This window comes from Pristiophorus japonicus, chromosome 20, assembly GCF_044704955.1.
Source record: "Pristiophorus japonicus isolate sPriJap1 chromosome 20, sPriJap1.hap1, whole genome shotgun sequence".
NCBI lineage: Eukaryota > Metazoa > Chordata > Chondrichthyes > Pristiophoridae > Pristiophorus > Pristiophorus japonicus.
Window position 1 is genome coordinate 58,315,952 of NC_091996.1, and position 23,235 is coordinate 58,339,186.

General features: G+C 48.7%; 1 pseudogene; it reads left to right on the plus strand.

The window, feature by feature from the left end:
• The first annotated feature begins 2,758 nt into the window (after window positions 1-2,758).
• LOC139232746 (NADH-ubiquinone oxidoreductase chain 5-like) lies at window positions 2,759-22,973 on the plus strand (annotated as a pseudogene).
• The last annotated feature ends 262 nt before the right edge of the window (window positions 22,974-23,235 follow it).

Below are 23,235 nucleotides of genomic sequence, written 5' to 3' on the forward strand. Positions count from 1 at the left end.
CCCCTCTGGGTTCGACTACATGTTGGGGCATGCCCGATTGCCCTTGTCTGCCTGGAGAACTGTGCGCTGCTTTAACAATGTTGAATCTCTGTCCCAACCATTCCTTAACACAGTACCTCTCCTCTGTTCTGCTAGTGGCCATGCTCGTGTGGTTTAAATCCCAGTTTCTCGCCACCATTAATACGTCCTTACTATACAGTATAAATGCACACGAGGCCCATGCTTGAGAGAAGGTCAGTCTGTGACCTGTCCTTTATTCCTTAGCAGTCAAGTGATGAAGGTGGGTGGAGCTTCCCCTTTTATACCTGAAAGTCCAGGTTAGGATTATCTCCCACAAGTTCACCACCTAGTGGTCATTGTTCTCACAGTGTACTACTTAGGTCAGGTTATACATGGGTTACAATGCTGGTTGAATACATGACAGCGACGACGGCCCGTGTTTCACTAGCTATGAATTCCGGGAGTTCATGTCGGGTAATGGCATCAAACATGTCAGGACAGCGCCGTTCAAGCCCGCTTCCAATGGCCAGGCGGAACATGCGGCCCAAATCATAAAGCAAGGCATGCTCCGGATTCAAGGACCCTCCCTTCAATACTGTCTATCGCGCCTCCTGCTGGCCTACAGGTCCCGACCGCACTAGCTCACGGAAGTCCCGCCAGCGGAACTACTCATGAAACGTACACTTAAAACTCAGCTGTCCCTCATTCATCCAGTCTTGTCAGACATTGTTGAGGGCAAGAGGCAGTCCCAAAATGAGTGCCACGACCGTAACTCAAAGGGGAGATGGATAGAAATCGATGACCCTGTATTTGTTCTTAATCACGCTATGGGGCCCAAGTGGCTCGAGGGTACTGTAATTGGTAAAGAGGGGAATAGGGTCATAGTGGTCAGACTCAACAATGGGCAGATATGCCGCAAGCATCTGCACCAAGTTAAAAAATAGGTTCAGCATGGACACTGAGGAACCTGAGGAACATCATGAGATGCTGCCCACACCACTGCCAGAGAACGAGCAACAAGAACCGTCAGCAGCATGCACAGTCCCTGCACCCAGTCCGGGCGAGCCAGAATCACCACAGGTGACAAAGACGCATGCCAAGGCCCAACAACCAGAGCCCCAACTGCGGCGCTCCACGAAAGACTCAATCTTTGACCCAAAGACGTTGGGGGGAGGTGATGTCATGTTTGTAATCTTCACATAACTGTAATCTTTATGTAATAACACTGTACACTGTATACACCTGAGAAATGCACACCTTGACCACAATGGGTGAACTTGTGGGAGACACTCCTCACCTGGTCATCCAGGTATATAAAGGGAGGTCCCACACAGGGTCATCAATGCTTTGCCCTGTAAATAAAGGTACAGGTCACAGAGTGACCTTGTCTCCAGTATGTGCCTTGTGTTGATTTGCTGTAGTGTGTAAGGACACAACAATGATGAATCTTTGCAACATTGTATGCCTTTGTTTTCAATTTGATACCATCGTTAACTTCCTTTGTTAGCCATGATCACTCTTTCCAAGAGAATCCTTTACTGTGAGATAATTAATTAATCCTGTCTCATTACACATTATCACATCTAAAATAGCCTGCTCCTTGGTTGGTTCCACAACATATTGTTCTCAAAAACCATCCCAGATATACTCTTATCAACTCTTGCTCAAGGCTACATTTGCCAATTTGATTTGTCCAATCAATATGAAGATTAAAATCGCCCATGATTATTGCAATACCTTTCTTACAACCCTCCATAATTTCTTGATTTATACTCTGTCCTACAGTGTAACTGTTAGGGGGTCTACAGACTAATCTCACCAGTGACTTATTTCCCTTATTATTTCTTATCTCCACCCAAACTGATTCTACTTGATCTTCTGAGCCAATATAATTTCTCACTACTGCATTGATCTCAACCTTTATTAACAGAACTATCCGACCTCCTATTCCTTTCTGACTATCCTTCTGAAATGTCAAATATCGCTGAATATTCAGTTCCCAGCCTTGGTCACCTTGCAACCACGTCTCTGTAACAGCTATCAGAACATAACCATTTATTTCTATTTGTGCCATCAACTCATCTATCTTGTTACGAATGCTGCATGCATTCAGATAAAGAGCTTTAATTTTGTCTTTTTGCCATTTTCCCCCTCTCTGACCCCACTTTCTGATGCACTCTTATGTTTATACGCTCTGTCCCTTCCTGTCACACTCTGGTTATCATAACCCCTATCGCTACCCTGCACTGTTGCCTTCTCCTTTCTTTTTGACTTTTAAAATTTCTGCTCACCTGAACCCTCTGCTGTGATAGGGCCTGCGACAGGCATCAAATTATGGGGATGTGGTGAGCAACGGGGATCTGGGATTAAATTCATTTGAAACGTAGTCTGATGAGGCTGTCACGGACAGCCCTTCCGGAAGGCCGATTGTGTGGCTGCTTCCTCGTTCACTCCTGTTCCTGTTCCTCCTCCTCCTCCTTATCCTCCTCTCCCTCTTCCCCCTCCTGAGGTAGTCCCACAATCCTGGGTGGCGAGGGCTGCGCCCTCATGGTGGCCAAGTTGTGGAGCATGCAGCAGACCACGACAAAATGGGACACATGCTCAGCTAAGTAATGGAGGGCTCCTCTTGAGCGGTCAAGATAGCAGAACCAGTGCTTGAGCACTCCGATGGTCTGCTCGATGATGTTCCTGGTGGCAGCATGGCTCTGCTGGGCAGTAGTGTTGGGGTTGTGGAGGGGAGTCATGAGACAGTTGGAAAATGGATAGTCCTTGTCTCCGACTAGCTGTGAGCTTGATGCGACGGCTGGAAGAGTGCTGGCACACCGGTCTGGCACAGGAAGAAGGCATTGTGGCTGCTGCCAAAATAGTGGGCATTGACATTGAGGATTCGCTGTCTGTGGTTACAGACCAACTACACATTAAGTGAGCGGTAGCATTTGCGGCTACTCAAGATCTCAGGATTGTTACGTGGTGCCGGCGAAGCCTTATGGGTGCAGTCAATGGCGCCCTGCACCATGGGAATCCCGCTATCCTGGCAAAGCTACATGCATGCTCGTACTGCTTATCTCTGGTGATGGGGAAAAAAGAAAAGAAGACTTGGATTTATATAGCACCTTTCTTCTTCTTAGGTGGTCCCTCGCATCGAGGATGACTCGCTTCTACAACAAAAAGAGATGAGTTCACAGGTGTTTCGATGAGGACCTGATATTCCAGGTCGCGAACTACATATTGAAGGATGGAAGATGCCTGTGCATGGATTTTTTTAATGTGTGGTGGCCGTTGCACACCAGCCATCACACGAGCTTGACAGAGCTAGGTCTTGGTCCAGTGGCAAGGATTAACCAAGACGACTGGAGACCAGCTCTGCTGCACGGATCTAGTGTGCATGGCCTAGGAACAGTAGAGATGTGGTGAATAATCGGGGCAGAGGAACGGAGAGAGATTGGGGCACACGAGCGGCATGATTGGGGCCCAGGAGAGGTGAGAGTTTGGGGCTCAGAAGAGGTGTGGGCCCAGGGGCAGGGGCAGTGCCTTTCATGAACACCAGATATCTCAAAGTGCTTTAAAGCTAATGAAGCACTTTTGGAGTGTAGACACTGTTGTAATGTAGGAAACGCAGCAGTCAATTTGTGCACAAGCAAGCTCCCACAAACAGCAATGTTAATATGATCAGATAATCTGGGGTTTTTTGTTATGTTGGTTGAAGGATAAATATCAGCCAGGACACTGGGGATAACTCCCCTGCTCTTCGTCGAAATAGTGCCATGGGATCTTTTACGTCCACTTGAGAAAGCAGACGTCAGTTTAACGTCTCATCCAAAAGGCCGTACCTCTGACTGTGCAGTGCTCCCTCAGTGTCAGCCTAGATTTTTTTGTGCTCAAGTCCCTACATGGGACTTGAACCCACAACCTTTCAACTCAGAGGTGAGAGTGCTACCCTCTGAGCCACAGCTGACAGAAGAAAATGTAGTCCCTTCTCCTATTTTGAAGGCATCTGACCTCCCAGATGCAGCGATGGACAATGAACTGTGAGATGTTAGCTATGCCTCCTGTTGCAAACTGGAAGGATCCACTGATGAAAAAATTGTGGGTGATGGTGACTTTGACTGCCAATGAGATAACTGTGGTCACCCTGATCCAAGGTTGGAGATCTGGTTGCAGGAGGTGGCAGAGTTCTTTGATCACCTCCTTGTTGAAGCAGAGCCTTCTAATACACTGCTCCTCGCTTAATTGGCGGTAAGAGAAGTGCTCTCGGAATACTCCAACAAGAAAGCACTGAAACTCCACTAACCTACAGCTGTGACTCATTACTGATGATGCCTGTAAAGTCCTTACTCTACAGCATGAAACCACACGAGGCTCATTCCAGGGACAAGGCCACTCTGTGACCTTAACTCTTTACTACAGGACTCCAGAAGTGATGACCCTGCATAGGACCTCCCTTTATATACTTGTGTGATCAAGTAAGGAGTGTCTCCCACAAGTTCACTTCGAATTGGTGAACACCCATGAGTGACTGGCTGGCCCCAGTGTCCAGCTCCATGTGTACTGGGATGCCGTTCAACAAAACCCTTATCATCATTGGTGGCTTTTTGGTGTATGAACTGTTAATATTCGGCGCATGGAGCCGCTGAACCTCGGCGTCCATCGATTTGCCCCAAAAGTCATCCTGCCTCACGGAACCCTCTTCTGGTCCCTCTGTCTCATATCAGTCTGGTTGCAGGTTTTCTACACATTCGAGCTAAATGGCCACTGAGATTTCAGTTTTTGCAGACAAAATGTTGGAATCGGCAAGATCTGGCTGAGTATTTTCCCCCACACCTCCAGCATGAGTTAAAGTTTCCATTGTTGGGGACAAAGGGACTATGGCCAGGAATTCCACGCTGACTGTCCCTTTGACTGCTCTTAAGTACCCTATTAGCGGGTGTCAATGGTCCCATCCCGGACCGCATTGTCCACTGTGATGGCGTGAATGTCCATTCAGCCTGTCATTGTCTCTGTTGAGATCCTGCTCTGGGATCTATTGCTGCCTGGTAAATGTCGGACTGCCCCTGCCTGCCTGCGGGGCTCTGAGTAGCATTTATGATGTTGACTCCCTGATCCATCGCCGCGTTAGAGGCAGAATTGCGCGCGTAAATCATTTTCGTCTCTTCCTTCCCCGCCATGAAAGTTTGAGCTAACAACGCTGCCGCTTCCAAGGTCAAGTCCTTGGTCTCAATTAACTTGCGAAAAATTCCCGCATGACCGATACCCTCGATGAAGAAGTCCCTTACATCTCCCCCCTGCAGGCATCTGTGAACTTTGCAGAGGCTGGCCAAATGCCGGAGGTCCGTTACAAAGTCCGATATGCTCTGTCCTTCACGACGTCGGTGGGGTGTAGAATCTGTGTCGAGCCATGTGTATGTTGCTCGCTGGTTTGAGGTGCTCCCCGATTAGTTTGCTGAGCTCTTCAAAGGCTTTTCGGGTGCCAGTAAGTCCTTCATGAGCGCTTAAGTCTTTGGCCCGCAGCTGGTCAGGAGATGAGCCCGTTGCTTGTCGGCCGCTGCATCCCCTAGCCAGTCTTTAGTTATGAAGCTTTGCTGAAGCCTGTCAACAAAATTGTCCCAGTTTTCCCCAACACAGTACCATTTCTCTGTGCTACCGGTGGCCAGCCTCATGGGGCGTGAATTCCCGTTTCTCGTCACCAAAGTAAAGTCCTTACTCTACAGTATCAAACCACACGAGGCACATTCCAGGGACAAGGCCACTCTGTGACCTTAACTCTTTATTACAGGACTTCAGAAGTGATGACCCTACCTTTATATACCTGTGTGATCAGGTAAGGAGTGTCTCCCACAAGTTCACCCCCTGTGGTCAAGGTGTGCATCTAAGTTGAGTGTATACAGTAATACAGTGGTGTTACATTGTAGTTACAAACATGACAATCCTTTTCAATAACATCCTTGGATCCAGCTTGCTGTTACTTCATACCAGCTCTCCCTATTGCTATTTCCTCCTGGCACTAAGTAGGAGTCGACAATCAATTTTGCAGATTGGGCAGTCAGTGAGCGTTGCACACTCATTGACGTCACGATCTTGACATTGAGGCTCCCTGTGCTAACCGGTAGTGGTGGCGCTGCGCAGGTGGGGTGATAGGATTTGGCGTGCGGCACTGGATTCGCCTCGCCCCAGCGATAATGCTCTAGTGCCCCTATGTGTTCCAATTTGTTTTTTGTTGACTGCCAAAAACCAACATGCTATGTCCCTCCCCACCCCATCCCACAGAACTACCTAAATATGCAGCCAGTGACTGCAGGTGGTGTTCAGCCCACTCTCTCCCTTCTGCCGCATTTCATTCTTATCCCAGACACCCAGTTGTAGCAAAACAGAAGGGTCAACCCACTATATTTGTGTACTTTGTGCGCCTCCCAGGATAAAGTGATTAAAATAGATGCAAAAAATGGGCATAAGCCAAATAAAACAAGAATTAACAATGCAGATAGATATTACAGTGAGGAACTAATTGCAATATTAAAAGTTCGGAGCTGATTCATTGCTTCTGATGATTCAAGCAATGGAAGTGCCCAAAGAGAACCTTAGCCCTCGCTCGATTGGTTGTGCCTCATCCCCCAATCTCATCAGCTGCCAGTGCAACGACTGTTTCAACTGAAGCAGAGGAACCAAGAGGAGATCTAATTGAAGTTGTTAAAATAATGAAGGATTTTGAACATGTGAATAGGGAAAGGCGATTTCCTCCGGTTGTGGAGTCATTGAAGGGACAACAATCACTAAGTGAGAAGAGAAGTTAGAAGAAATTTCTTTCGAGTTGTTTGGAGCATAGAATGCTTTACCACAGGGAGTTCATTAATGCAAAGACCATTGCATCTTTTAAGGGAGCGTTCGATAAATATTTGTGCAGAGGAAGACACTTGTTAGCCAAGTGCAGGGACTCACAGAGGCTTGGGCTTACTTTGGCCAAAGGGTGAAAACAGGCACTAAATGGATGCAATGCTCATAACAATAGACTGAGAGTCCAGATTTTGCACACAATTTTGGTCCTAATTGTTGATGCCCATAATTTGAACCTGCCTGGAAGTGCTAAACAGACACCTAAAGGATTATCACTAAAGTGCTCATTGGGTACAATTTTCAAGCAGTAGTATGTGTGGGCTCCTCGCAACCACTTTCACTGAAGGAGTGCTCTGGCTGGCACACAGCGGCACATTGCAGGATGACTCAGGGACTGAGGGAGAAGGCATATAACTTCTTGGATGCAGCACTCGAGGTCCTGATGGAGGAGGTCCGTAGGAGGAAGGATGTGCTTTATCCGCAGTGGGGAGAAGGATGCCACCTCACCTCCTGTCCCTCTCTCCTGCAGCAGCTGGTGCTGCTCTGCCTGGCCTCATGCCATCCTCCTATTCTTCGTCCCGAGCAAGGGGGGCCCCCGAGCAAGATGTGCATGACCAAACAATCCCTTTCTCCTGGTGACTCCTGTAAGATTACCTGTAATAGGGTGGAGTAGCACAGCACTTCAACTAAAAAGTGTAAGTCCTCAGATAATTTCCAAAATAAATTTTGCTTAAGTGTTGGTGAAGTTTTGACAAAGTGTTCCAGAAAGTCTCTCAATGTGCTTCAGAGGTTCTCTTCAATATTATTGTTTGGTAAGGAGACCAAAACTGTAAGAGCACTCCAAGTGTGGTCTCCTATATAATTGCAGCAAGTCTCCCCGGGCATGCCTCACACTCACAGTGTGCAGCACAATGAGATCTGGCATCACACTAGGTTTACAAACTGGGTAACTTTTAGGCAGGAAGCTGCATAACCAATTTAGTCCTTGTCTCCAACTAGCCAGCTGTGCGCTTGATGAGGTGGTGTAAGAGTGCTGGCACACCAGTCTGGCACAGGATGAAGGCATCGTGGCTGTTGCCAGAACAGCGAGCATTGACATTGAGAATTCACTGTCTGTGGTTACAGTCCAACTACACATTAAGTGAGTGGTAGCATTTGCGGCTACGCAAGATCTCAGGATTGTTATCTGGTGCCCGCGGTCATGTGGGTGCAGTCAATGGCGCCCTGCACCAAGAGGAATCCCGCTATCCTGGCAAAGCTACATGCATGCTCGTATGGCTTCTCTCTGGTGATGGGGAAAAAAAAAAATTGGATTTATATAGCGCCTTTCACGACCACCAGATGCCTCAAAGTGCTTTACAGCCAACGAAGCACTTTTGGAGTGTAGTCACTGTTGTAATGTGGGAAACGTGGCAGCCAATTTGCGCACAGCAAGCTCCCACAAATAGCAATGTGATAATGACCAGATAACCGTTTTTTTTTCTCATGTTGATTGAGGGATAAATATTGGCCAGGACACCAGGGATAACTCCCCTGTTCTTCTTCGAAATAGCGCCATTGGATCTTTTACATCCACCTGAAAGAGCAGACGGGGCCTCGGTTTAGCATCTCATCCAAAAGACTGCACCTCCGACTGTGCAGTGCTCCCTCAGCACTGATCTGGAGTGTCAGCCTAGATTTTTTTGTGCTCCAGAATTGAACCCACAACCTTCTGACTCAGAGGTGAGAGTGCTACCCACTGAGCCACAGCTGACAGAAGAAAATGTAATCCCTTCTCCGACTATAGAGAGCCTCTGACCTCCTGGATGCAGCGATCGAGGTGAACTGCAAGATGTTAGCTATGTCTTCTGTTGCAGACTGGAAGGATCCACTGGCGAAGAAATTGTGGGTGATGGTGACTTTGACTGCCAATGAGATAACTGTGGTCACCCTGATCCGAGGCTGGAGGTCTGGTTGCAGGAGGTGGCAGAGTTCTGTGACCACCTCCTTGGTGAAGCAGAGCCTTCTAATACACCGCTCTTCGCTTAATTGGTGGTAGGAGAAGTTCTCTCGGAATACACTCTGAAGGTAAGACCTTCTAATGAGAGCCCTTATGGCCCTCCTCCTCCACTGCACACATGTTCCATTCTGTCTCGCTGTCTCCGCTCCCTCTGGCGTAGATGCTGGAGGAGGAGATCGACTGCCAGTACAGCCCCCATAATGGGCCTAAATCTGCCCCCTCTGCTAGTAGAACAGAAACGACGCCGATTTCTTACCTCCGTATTCTCCCCGTTGGTTCCAGGCCTGTGGTCTGTGGCGCAGCGCATCGGAACGCATGCTGGGCGGAGCCAGTTAGTGCCGGGACCTCTTCACATGCGCGCTAGAGTCTGCACTAGTAGCAACTGGCAGGCCGCTTCTGCAAATGCGCACTGCGAGCTGAGTGGGAGGGGCCCCTAGCCCTGGCCGAATGGGTTCCCTCATCGGCGGCCCGAGTGTGCTCTGCAGGCTGTGTGAACTCTGACCTGATTGTAAAACTCCTGAAGATTTTCTGGGCGTCTGGATTTGTAACTCTCGACCAGATGAACCGGGGATTCATGTGGGTGTTTGATGCCATGCTGGACATCAGTCTAGACGTGCCAAACTCTTACAGGACTCTGAAGGGGTTTGTGGACCACTGTCATCAGCAAGCGGTCATCATCAAAGCCCTCCAAGATCAGTGCCCCAAACATGAAGCCAGGCCCTCTGAATGAGGATGGGAGTAACTGCTTTACGCAGGCAGACCAGTAAGCGGCACAACAGCAGGAACAGATGCGCCTGAGCGAAGGGAACATCCACCGTATCTCAGGCGAATAAGATCCTCAGGATATTGAAATCCAAGGAGCTGGCTCCAGATCTTCCAGAGGATTTGTACCATTTGATCAAGAGAGTACTTCCACCTCCACCCCCTCCACTCCCCTCCTCCTCTCCCCCGCTCCACTCCTCTCCCCCCTCCTCTCCCCCCCCTGCTCTCCTCTCCGCCCCCTCCCTCGTCTCTCCCCTCCCTCCTAGCCCTAGGATGGTCTCCCTCATCGGCTGTCCGCTGCTTTCCCGGGCTGTGTTTTGGTCTATTTTTTATTTGTTATTGATTGATTGATTGCTTATTACTTTGGTCTTGGTGCTTTAGGTGCAGGGTTCCTTCTATTTTTTATTTGTTAATTAATTGCTTATTACTTTTTGTGCTTTGTTTGGTGCTTGGTGGTGCTTTAAATGTAGTTACTTGCGCCGATTCCTTAACTCTAGGTAAGGTTTTTCTGTGCGAACAGAAGTGGCAACATACGCTGGCCTAAGTTAGTTTGGAGCAACTAATTGCTGGCCAAACACCTAAAACAGGGGTAAGTGGCTGGGAATGCCCTCTTTTGAAAAAAAAAACTGAACAAAAAAAAACGTAACAAACTCACTTACACTGGCGCAAATTAAATGGCCAGAATTGCAACTAAAAAGATAGTCCAGAAAAATCAAATTGCTCCAAAAAAAAAGGAGCAAAACTCTTGATACTAAATAACCTTGAAATCTCAGAATGAGACTTTTTCACTATGTGAATCTGACAAGAAAGCAATGAAACTGCACTAACCGACAGCTATGACTCATTACTGATGATCACTTTAAATAACATCCCTAGATCCAGCTTGCAGTTTGCTTCACACCAGCTCTCCCTATTGCTATTTCCCTCCTGACACTAAGCAGGTGCCGACAATCAATTTTGCACATTGGGCAGTCAGTGAGTGTTGCACACTTATTGACGTCACGATCCACCTGACATTGAGGCTCCCTGTGCTAACTGTTAGCAGCAGAGCTGTGCAGGTAGGGTAACAGGGTTTGGCATGCAGCATTGGAGCCGCCTCGTCCCAGCGATAATGATGTAGTGCCCCTATCTGTTTCAATTTGTTTTTTGTTGACTGCCAAAAAACAACATGCTACGCCCTTCCCCACCTTACCCCACAGAACTATCTAAATATGCAGCCAGTGACTGTAGATGGTGTTAAGCCCACTTTCTCCCTTCTGTCGCATTTCTTTCTTATCCCAGACACCCAGTTGTAGCAAAGCATAAGGGTCAATCCACCACCTTTGTGTACTTTGTGCGCCTCCCAGGGTAAAGGGCTAGATTTTCCACTTTTGTGCATATCGCTCAAAAATGGGCATTATTTTAGGACACTAAAATGGGTTTTCAGATTGCCGGCTTCTCGCCCATTCTCAAAGCATCTAGTCTCCATTTTTGAAATTGGGCATTATCGCAAGCGATATGAATGGGCGATAGCGTTAAATCTCGCTGACCTTCTGCCGTAAAGTGTCGCTGTCCTCAGCAACGGCATGCCAATGCTCAATTCCCGTGATACAGGAGGTCAAGGGTCATCATGACATGCGCAGAAGAGGAGACATAGAGAGAGGGAGCCGAGTTGGACTGAAGGCGTGTGCGGCTGTGGTGTGTGCTTGTTTGGCTGTTGTGGGAGGCACGAGGGAGATTCACCAGCAGCAAAAAGCCTACTAAGCACCAAGAACATAGTTGGCACCGAGTTTTTGTCCAACAAATAACATAACATGGAAGGAATGGTGGAGGCCCTGGAGCTGGTAGCCAGGAACACTGGTGGCAGAGGACTCCTAGTTATCCTGGAGTGCTGCACTGCACTCCAAGGTGGCGCATCCCCATTGCCAACCACACGAGAGCCAGCAGCAACATCTTGCTTCTGGCTCGGAGCACGTTCCCACCTTGAGACCGTCCTTTCCCGTATCTGTCCAAGCAGTGCTTCAGCCGTCAACCCTCTTGCCCCTTCCCAATGAAGCATCACCTGAGAAGCTCCTCGGCCAGGTGGCTTGGAGTCAGGAGGGGAAGGGGAAAGGGTAGAGGTGGGGAGGAGAAACAGTGGGGCAGGGGGGTGAAGGGTTGGATTTTACAGAAATACTGATGATTTCAGACAAATGTTCCGTTTAAATGTTTTTTATTTAACAAAACCTTGTTGCCCATTGGCTCAGATAGCTACACCGTTACACACTGGTGATTCCTTATCAAAGGGTATAATGACACAACTTTAATCAACTGTCACCAATTGATGTATGACCTGCACACCCAGCAGTGTGTCAGTCTTGTAAATAACACCAACGTTCAAAGCGATCATTGATGAGCTCCTGATATAAGGCTCTTGTAGCTATCATGCCAGTATGGACTCATCGGGCAATTCTTGTCCTCGCCTGATAGCCAAGTTGTGCAGCATGGAGCACACCACTATGAATTGAGCTACCTGCTCAGGATGGTATTGGAGGTCGCTTCCTGAGTGGTCCAGGGATCTAAAGCACTGCTTAAGCACTCCAATGGTTTTCTCCACGATATTGTGAGTGGCTCTGTGGTTCTCATTTTATCGCCTCTCAGCTTCGGTGTGGGTGTCACACAGGGGAATCATCAGCCAGATGGCGAGGCCATATCCTTTGTCACCAAGCATCCAGTATTGACCTTGTGGCTGCTTGTTAAACAAGTCAGATACAGTGCTCGCACGCAGGATGTGAGCACCATGGATGCTGCCAGGAGATTGAGCATTCACTGCCATTACAATCAGTTGGACATTCAGGGAGTGGAATAACTTGTGGTTCCTGAAAACCTCTGCATCCTGAAAAGGTGCCCGCATCGCGATGTGCATACAGTCTATTGCTCCCTGCACCTTGGGGAAGTTTGCAGTACTGGAGAATCCTAGAGCCCTCTTACTCTGTGCCTCCCTGGTCATAGGGAAGCTGATCAGGTCCCTCCTGTGTGCGTGCAGGGCTTCAGTGACCTGTCTAATGCGTGGCATGTGGAGACAGTCCGCAAATGTCGCCAGCTGTGGCCTGAACAGAACCTGATGCGTAGAACGACAGTGCCGCGGTGATTTTGACCTCGACGGACAATGCAGTACTGATGGTGCGGGCAGGCTGCAGATCTCCCCTTATGAGCTGGCATACCTCAGTGATAACCTCTTTGTGGAAGCGCCGCAGTCTCTGAAGGCAGGTGGTGTCGGGCAAGTCGAGGTAAGACTGCTTCTCCCTTGCGGGGGGTGTAACGTCTGGTTCTCATCAGTCTGGCACGTCTTACATTAGGCACATAATGCTGTGGAGCGTACCTTCGGTGATCTCGAGTCTGCTGCATGTAATTGGTCATCAAGAGAGGGTGAGAAAGGACAGGCCCCATTGCAATAGCTCTCTGTTTTCCACCGATTGGTCACAAACAATGAATGACCAGACGAGGACATCTATTCAATTCGAATCGTCTACAATATGGTCAAGATGTTTGTACAGATGTTCACATCAACTCCAACGACCTCCAGAGTACATCTGAACTCCCCAGAAGTTGAAGCACAGCAGCCTTTTAAAGGATGTGACATGTGATGTAGAGCATGGCGTCCAAAACACTGTGATTAGTTCCACTTTTTCTGCGCTTTTTTTTGGGCGAGCGATATTGAGGGCGATATGTGTGCAAGGTAGTGAAAGTGATGCTGGGCGATCTCATGGCTGCTAATTTTGGTAAATATGCTCTTTACCACAAAAAAAGTGTGGGTGAGCGGTATCATTGAATCTCGGCATTAAATTAGTACGGAAATTAACGTTGAGCGATATTATGGGCCATTCCGATGATTCCACCCAAAACAGTGGGCGGGCGGTATTATTTTTTCCCGGCATTAAGCACTTGGGGAAAATAATGCTTGCCGATAAGTTTCTGAAAAATTGCCAGTCAGTTTCCATTTTGTGGCTAAATGAGTGATATATGGGAGTTATACGTCAATGGTAAAATGGGCGTTAAGCATGCAAAAGAAGTGGAAAATCTAGCCCAAAGTGATTAAAATAGATGCAAAAAATGGGCATTAGCCAAATAAAACAAGAATTAACAATACAGATAGATGTTAGAGTAAGGAACTAATTGCAACATTAAACGTCAGGAGCTGATTCATTGCTTCTGATGATTCTGACGGGACTGGACAGGTTAGATGCGGGAAGAATGTTCCCGATGTTGGGGAAGTCCAGAACCATTTAGGACTGAGATGAGGAGAAACTTCTTCACTCAGAGAGTTGTTAACCTGTGGAATTTTCTGCCACAGAGAGTTGTTGATGCCAGTTCATTGGATATATTCAAGAGGGAGTTAGATATAGCCCTTACGGCTAAGGGGATCAAGGGATATGGAGAGAAAGCAGGAAAGGGGTACTGAGGGAATGATCAGCCATGGTCTTATTGAATGGTGGTGCAGGCTCGAAGGGCTGAATGGCCTACACCTGCACCTATTTTCGATGTTTCTATTCAAGCAATGAAAGTGCCCGGAGAGAACCTTAACCCTCGCTCGATTGATTGTGCCTCATCTACAGGCCCATCTCCCAATCTCATCAGACGCCAGTGCAACGATTATTTCAACTGGAGCAGAAGAGCCACGAGGAGATTTCATTGAGGTTGTTAAAATAATGAAGGGTTTTGATCAAGTGAATCGGGAAAGGCGATTTCCTCCTGTTGTGGAGTCATTGGGTCCAAATTTGCCCAGGAGTTGCTCCGTTTTTTTTGGAGCGACTAGATTTTTTTGGAGTATCGTAAAAATCACAATTCTGCCCATTTAATTTGCTCCAGTGTAAGTGAGTCAGTTAGGTTTTTTTTTAGTTTGGTAATGCGTCCTTTTGAAAAAAACCTAACCACTTACGCCTGTTTTGGCCATTTAAGACAGTTTAGACAGCTAAAAATTACTCCAAACTAACTTAGGCCAGTGTATGTGGCCACTTGTGTCCACACAGAAAAACCTTGCGTGAGCTAAGAAATCAGCACAGGTAGCCAGAGATGGTGCAGGGGGAAGGGAAGTGAAGGGAAGTGAGAGGACCTTTCAAAGCACTAAACACCGTCACAACAACATTAAAGAAGCACAAATACATTTAAAGCACCAAGCACTAAACAAAGCATAAAAATAAGCATTCAATAACAAATAGAAAATACAAGGAAGCTGAGAGGACCTGTACCTAGCACCAAGACTTACAATGTTATGTATTTAACCCCTTATAACCTGCATCACACCTGACCACCAGAGGGCCTACCTGTTGGAGTCCCAAGGAATCCCAGCATTCCTTGGGAGCACAGTATATAAGCAGGCCACCCACGAGGTACCTGCACTCTGGAACCTTAATAAAGGAGCTACGGTCACACTTGATCATTACACACAGTACTCAGTCTGGTCATTTATTATGAGTGTAACAATTGGCGACGAAGTAACGAACAACCTTTGCATTTTCACGTGAACAGTTGGCATCCTGGAGAAGTTCCCAGAAGGAGACGATTGGGAGGCCTTCGTGGAGAGACTCGACCAATATTTCGTGGCCAACAAGCTGGAAGGGGACGAGAATGCTACCAAACTGTCTGTGGGGCAACAACCTATGGCCTCATGAAGAACCTCCTGGCCCCAGCAAAACCAACAGAGAAATCCTACGAAGAATTGTGTACACTGGTCCGGGAATACCTAAATCCTAAGGAAAGCATTTTGATGGCGAGATATTGGTTCTACATGTGTCAACGATCGGAGGGCCAGGAAGGGGCAAGCTACGTCGCCAAACTAAGGCGCCTTGCAGGACATTGTGAGTTTGAGAGATTCCTAGAACAAATGCTCAGAGACTTTTTTGTACTGGGCATCAGACATGAGACAATCCTTTGCAAACTGTTGACTATAGAAACTCCGAATCTGAGTAAAGCCATAACGTTAGCCCAGGCATTTATGTCCATCAGCGACAACACCAAGCAGATTTCGCAGAACAAAGAAGTTTCGGCCAGTACTGTGCATAAAGTAACATCAATTTTGAGCAGAAATGTACAGGGCGGAACATACATGCCAGCTGCTGTGGCCTGACCTCAATTGACCCAGAGTCCGCCATCATCTGTTTATGCGAGGCAGTTAACACCCTGTTGGCGCTGCGGTGGTGATCATCGGCCCCATCAATGCCGCTTTCAGCACTATGTGTGCAATGGCTGCAGAACAATGGGACACCTTCAACGAATGTGCAGGCGAGTTGAAAACCCTGCAAACCACCACATTGCAGAGGAAGATCGATCCAAAGTGGATCAGACGGAATTGGAAACTCGTACTAAGGAGGCAGAGGTGTACGGGGTACACACGTTCACGACGAAATGCTCACCAATAATGTTGAAAATTGAACTGAACGGTATTCCAGTGTCTACGGAGCTGGACATGAGGGCAAGTCAGTCCATAATGAGTAAAACGGCCTTCGACGGGCTGTGGGGAAAGGCACACAGGCACAAGCTCAGCCCCATTCACATCAAACTAAGGACTTACACCAAGGAACTAATTTCTGTAATTGGCAGTGCTGAAGTCAAAGTCTCCTATGATGGAGCAGTACACGAACTCCCGCTGTGGATTGTGCCAGGGGATGGCCCCACGTTGTTTGGCAGAAGCCGGCTAGGGAAAATCCGCTGGAATTGGGACGACATCTGAGCGCTCTCGTCCGTCGACGACACCGCATGTACCCAGGTTCCAAGCAAGTTTCCTTAATTATTCGAGCCAGGCATTGGAAGCTTTTCGGGGACGAAAGTGCAGATCCATTTGGTTCCCGGTACGCGACCCATCCACCATAAGGCTCGGGCGGTACCATACATGATGCGTGAAAAAGTGGAAATCGAGCTGGACAGGCTGCAACATGAAGGCATCATCACACTGGTGGAATTCAACGACTGGGCCAGTCCGATTGTTCCGATACTCAAGGAGGACGGCATGGTTAGAATTTGCAGGGACTATAAAGTAACGATAAACCGTTTTTCGCTACAGGACTAGTACCTGGTACCCAAGGCAGATGACCTATTCGCTACTGTTTGTACTGCCTGCCCTGCCTGGCCATTGGAGGCTGGTTTAGATGGGGCCGAGGTGACATGTTTGATCCCATTGCGGGTCATGAATTCTTTAAATTCGGCACTGGTGAAACATGGCCCGTTGTCACTCACCAGTATGTCAGGCAGGCCGTGGGTGGCAAATATGGCCCTCAGGCTTTCAACGGTGGCGGTGACGGTGCTTCCCGACATTATTTTACGTTCAATCCATTTTGAAAAAGCATCCACCACCACCAGGAACATTTTACCGAGAAACGGGCCCGCATAGTCGACATGGATCCTTGACCATGGTCTGGAGGGCCAGGACCACAAACTTAGTGGTGCATCTCTAGGCGCGTTGCTCAACTGAGCACACATGCTGCATTGCCGTACACAGGACTCTAAGTCAGAGTCGATACCGGGCCACCACACGTGGGATCTGGCTATCGCTTTCATCATTACTATACCCGGGTGTGTGCTCTGGAGATCCAAGATGAACGTCTCCCTGCCCTTTTTAGGTAGCACTACGCAGTTACCCCACAACAGCAGTCTGCCTGAATGGACAGCTTGTCTTTTCGCCGTTGGAATGGCTTGATTAGCTCTTGCATTTCAACGGGGATGCTGGCCCAGCTCCCATGCAGTACACAGTTTTTTACTAGCGACAGCAGAGGATCTTGGCTGGTCCAAGTCCTAATCTGGCGGGCCGTGACAGGTGATTTATCATTTTCAAACGCTTCCATGGCCAATTGTGCGGGCTGCGCCACCATCAACAAGTTTGCAGGCTGCGTCATTTCAACCCCCGTGGTGGGCAATGGTACCCGACGGAGAGCATCCGCACAGTTCTCGGTGCCTGGCATGTGACGGATGGTATAGTTATACGCTGATAGCACGAGTGCCCACCTTTGTATGCGGGCTGAGGCATTAGTATTTATCTCCATGTTTTCAGCGAACAGGGATATGAGGGGCTTGTGGTCGGTTTCAGGCTCAAAGTTGAGGCCAAACAGTTTTGATGCATTTTCTTTACCCCAAACACACACGCTAATGCCTCTTTCTCAATCATGCTGTAGGCCCTCTCGGCCTTAGACAAGTTCCTAGAGGCATAGGCGACAGGTTGCAACTTCCCCGCAACATTAGCTTGTTGTAATACACACCCAGCTCCGTACGATGACGCATCACATGCTAGCACAAGTCTTTTACACGGGTTATACAATACAAGCAGTTTGTTGGAGCATAAAATGTTTCTGGCTTTCTCAAAAGCAATTACTTGGTTTTTTTCCCGATACCTAGTTCTCACCTTTATGCAATAACATATGTAGGTGCTCTAAGAGGGTGCTTAACCCTGGTAGTAAGTTACTAAAATAGTTGAGTCGTCCCAGGAACGACCGCAGCTCCGTGACGTTCTGTGGCCTGGGCGCGTTCCTGATCGCCGCTGTCTTGGCGTCTGTGGGCCGAATGTCATCTGCCGCGATCTTTCTCCCCAAAAACTCCACTTCTGTTGCCAAGAAGACGCATTTCGACCTCTTCAGCCACAGCCCTATGCGATCCAGTTGCTGGAGGACCTCCTCCAGGTTTTGTAGGTGCTCGACGGTGTCCAGAACTGTGACCAATATGCCGACCTGAAAAACTACTGTGCATGGTACCGACTTGAGTGGGCTCTCCATGTTTCTCTGGAAGATCGCTGCAGCCAACTGAATTCCAAACGGGCATCTGTGGTAGATGAACAGTCCCTTGTGCGTGATGATGCAGGTGAGGCCATTCGAAGACTCCTCCAGCTCTTGCGTCATGTAGGCTGAAGTCAGGTCGAGCTTGGTGAATGTCTTGCCTCCTACCAGCGTCGCAAATAGGTCGTTTGCCTTAGGGAGCGGGTATTGGTCCTTTAGCAAAAACGATTAATAGTTACTTTATAATCGCCGCAAATCCTGGCCGTGCCATCACTTTTGAGTACTGGAACAATCGGGCTGGCCCACTCGCTGAATTCCACTGGGGAGATGATGCCTTCGCGTTGCAGCCTGTCCAGCTCAATTTCCACTCTCTCCCTCATCATGTGAGATACCGCTCACGCCTTGTGGTGAATGCGTCCGTGCCTCTTGGACCAAGTGGATCCGCACCTTTGCCCAGGAAAAGTTTCCAATGCCTGGCTCAAAAAGGGAAGGAAATTTGTTAAGAACCTGGGTACATGAGGCCTCATCGACATGTGATAGCGCTCGGATGTCATCCCAGTTCCAGCGGATTTTGTCCAGCCAGCTCCTTCCAAGCAGTGTGGGGCCATCGCCGGGACAATCCAGAGTGGCAGTTCGTGCATCGTGCCCTCATAGGTGACTTTGACCAAGGGGCTGCCCAGGACAGTGATGAGCTCTTTGGTGTACATTCTCAGTTTCGTGTGGATGGGGCTCAGGGCTGGTCGAAGTGTCTTGTTGCACCACAGTCTCTCAAACATCTTTTTACTCATGATGGATTGGCTAGCGCCAGTGTCCACAGTTCCATGGCTACGGGTAAGCCATTCAATTTTACATTTAGCATTATAGGTAGACATTTCATCAAAAATGTGTGCACCCCATGTACTTCAGCATCTGCCTCCTCTCTGAGGCTCGAAATTGCTTTGATCCACCATGGACCAATCTTCCTCTGCCACATGGTGGTTAGCCTGTTTTGCAGAGCTTGCAGCTCGTTTGCAAGCTCATTGGAGGTGTCCCATTGTTCCACAGCTCTTGCAAACATACCCTTTGAAGCGGCATTAATAGGCTGAATGGAAGCCTCCACAACGCCAACAAGGTGTGAATTGCCTTGCATTCATCCTTTGTTGCGGACTCTGAGTCACCTGAGGCCTGCTGGCAGTTGCAAACTCGTGGTTTCTGCCTTGTACATTTCTGCTTGCAAACACAGTTCCAGTTAATTTATGAACATTGCTAGCACTTGTGTGCTGAGAGATTTGTTTGGTGTTATCACTGGTGGACATAAACGCCTGTGCTATCGCAATGGCCTTACTGAGGTTCGGTGTCTCTGCAGTCAAAAGTATTCATAGGATGGTCTCGTGGCCAATGCCCAGTACAAAAAAGTCTCCGAGGATCTGCTCCAGGTAGCCATCAAACTCACATTGTCCTGCAAGTCGCCTTAGCTCAGCGACGTAGCTCGCCAATTCCTGACCTTCAGATCGCTGCCCCGTGTAGAACCGATACCTCGCCATCAGCACACTCTCCCTCGGGTTAAGATGCTCCCGAACCAGTGTACACAGCTCCTCATATGACTTATCTGTGGGTTTCACCGGAGCCAGATGATTCTTCATGAGGCTGTAGGTCGGTGCCCCGCAGACCGCGAGGAGGACCGCTTTTCTTTTTGCAGCGATTCCTTCTCCACCCAGCTCGTTGGCTACAAAGTACTGGTCTAGCCGTTCGACATAGGCTTCCCAGTCCTCACCCTCCGAGAACTTCGCCAGGATGTCCACAGTTTGCTGCATCTTTGCGTTGGATTCTTATACTCGTCACCAGTTATTGTGTTCCTAACACAGCTGAGACTACACACAGGGACATTAAAGTAACAGTGACCTCAGTCTTTATTAAGACACTCCAGAGTGAGGAACAGGCCTTAGGGACCAGCTAATATACAGTGCTCCCAAGGGATGCTGGGATCCATTGGGACTTCAGGGGATGCGCTCCCTGGTGGCGGAACATGGGTGTGCATGCTTTACAGATACACAATAAAAGCCATTGCCAGGTCCCATGCGTGATGGCCTGGCATCGACTCAGATTTAGAATCATGCGTGCGCCAGTGCAACACTTGCTTTCAGTTGATCAATGCACCCAGAGAGGCACTGCTAAGTTTGTGGTCATGGCCATACAACCCGTGGTCGAGGATCCATGTAGACTATGTGGGCCCATTCCTAGGCAAAATGTTTTTGGTTGTCATGGACGCTTACTCAAAATGGATTGAATGTGCAATAATGTCTGTAAGCACATCCACGGCCACCACTGATAGCCTACGAGCCATATTTGCCACGCACGGCCTGTCTGATGTCCTAGTCAGCGACAATGGGCCATGCTTCAAGGAATTCATGACCCGCAATGGGATCAAACATGTCACATCTGCCCCGTTCAAGCCCGCATCCAACGGCCAGGCAGAACGGGCAGTTCAGACCATCAAGCAAAGCTTGAAACGCGTGTCGGAAGGCTCCCTGCAGACCCGGTTGTCCCGAGTACTGCTCAGCTATCACACCAGACCCCACTCACTCACAGGGATTCCCCCAGATGAGCTGCTCATGAAAACTGCGCTTAAAACAAGGCTCTCTCTTGTCCACCATAATCTACATGATCACGTGGAGGACAAGCGGCATCAACAAAGTGTGTACCATGACCGCGCAAATTTTTCATGCGATATTCAGATCAATGATCCTGTGTTTGTGCTCAATTATGGACATGGTCCCAAATGGCTCGCTGGCACGGTCACAACCAAAGAGGGGAGTAGCGTGTTTCAGGTCAAACTGACCAATGGACAAACGCACAGAAAACACTTGGACCAAATCAAATTGCGGTTCACCAACAGCTACAAACAACCTGAAGAGGACACCACCAACTTTGACCTTCCAACACACACATAAGTGGCAACTGACATCCCAGTTGACCAGGAAACCGAACTCATCATCTCCAGCAGCCCGGCTCCCAACAGCCCAGTGAAGAACTGACTAACCCACCCACACCAGCATTTGTACCAAGACATCGAAAAGGGAGCGCAAAGCCCCAGATCGTCTCACCTTGTAAATAAGTGTACTGTTGACTTCACGGGGAGGTGATATTATGTATTTAACCCCTTGTAACCTGCATCACACCTGACCACCAGAGGGCCTACCTGTTGGAATCCCAAGGGAACCCAGCATCCCTTGGGAGCACAGTATATAAGCAGGCCACCCACGAGGTACCTGCACTCTGGAACCTTAATCAAGGAGCTAAGGTCACACTTGCTCATTACACACAGTACTCAGTCTGACCATTTATTATGAGTGTAACATACAAAGCACTAAACAACTAGATTAAAAATGGATTGGTAAACTAGCAAATACATTATAGCAAGTCTTGTAAATAAGAGTTTCAGCCAAACTATTTTACAGAATTCCTTTTGAAAGCAGAAGAGTAAACTTGAATGTAAATCAAACAAGAATTTAGGACCACATAAATCATCAATAAATAAATAAATAAACAAACAAACAAAAAATAGAAGTCCTACCTTCAGCAAAGCTTTACTGCAGAAAAACACTAGCAGCTGGGTACTATTGCACAGAGTCTATACCGTCTCCTGCCCAACGACCAGCCAAATGGACAGTCCAGCTGGTGGGTGGGAGGAACCACCAGCGGCAGGAGACTACAGCCTGGGGCCATTGGGTTTGGTCCCCTTGGGTTTGGTCCCCAGTACTGGGAAGGGAGCATCAGCCCTGGTCAGCGATTAGAAAGGCTGGGGGAATGCCGTCGATTGGGAGACCTGGGGCGGGGAGGGGGGGAAAGCTGTCGGTTGGATGGGGAGGCAGGGAGGCCTGTGAGCAGGCGGGGTGGGATGGGAGGGCAGGGCCTCCATGTCCCTGGCTATGCCGGGTTCTTTGACCGATTTTGGCCTCCGACGCACCTCCCCTGGCTGTCGGGTGAATAGGCCTGCGGCTCCAGGCCACAGCTGGCGTCTGCTATCAGGAGGGGAGCCGACATCGGGAAGGGTAGGGGGGAGTCATGTCCGATCGTGGGGGGAGTCGGCTGATTACGGGGGTCTGATCATGGGTGGTTTACAGGTAAGGCGGCCATTGAAGGCCCCACACTAGTCTCTGCCCTACTCCACTCCAGCACCATGGCTGGCATCTTCCTATTAATTCGTTTACACCCGCTAATACATGACAATCAACTAATCCGCCTGGGAGCCTTAACTCCCCTATTTATTGCCACATGTGCACTCACTCAAAACGACATTAAAAAAATTGTTGCCTTCTCAACATTAAGCCAACTGGGCCTAATAATAGTTACAATTGGACTAAATCAGTACCAACTTGCGTTTCTTCATATTTGCACCCATGCTTTCTTTAAAGGCAATACTTTTTCTTTGCTCAGGCTTAATTATCCACAGCTTAAGTGACGAATAAGACATTCGCAAAATGGGCGGATTACATGAACTCCTGCCACTTACCTCATCCTCTTTAACCATTGGAAGCCTGGCCCTTACAGGCATGCCTTTCCTGTCTGGATTTTTTTCAAAAGACACCATTATTGAGTCGATAAACACCTCCCACTTAAATGTCTGAGCCCTGATCTTAACCCTAATAGCAACCGTGTGGCTGGCTAAGGCAGTGGGCCACCAATGAGGGAGCCCATTCGGCCAGGGCTAGGGGCGGCGTCCTTCGGGCCCCTCCCACACAGCCTGCAGAGATTGTGGGGGCGAGGAGCTACTGCACATGCACGCACACTCTAGCGTGCATGTGCAGAGGTCCCGGCACTGTGTTCAACGCTGGGACCTGGCTCCGCCCACCACTGCTTGTGCTACGCGACGTCAAGGGCCTGCAACATTCCAGAGGCGGGGAAAACACCGAGGTAAGTTTTAGGCGCGGTTTTTCTTCTACAAAATTG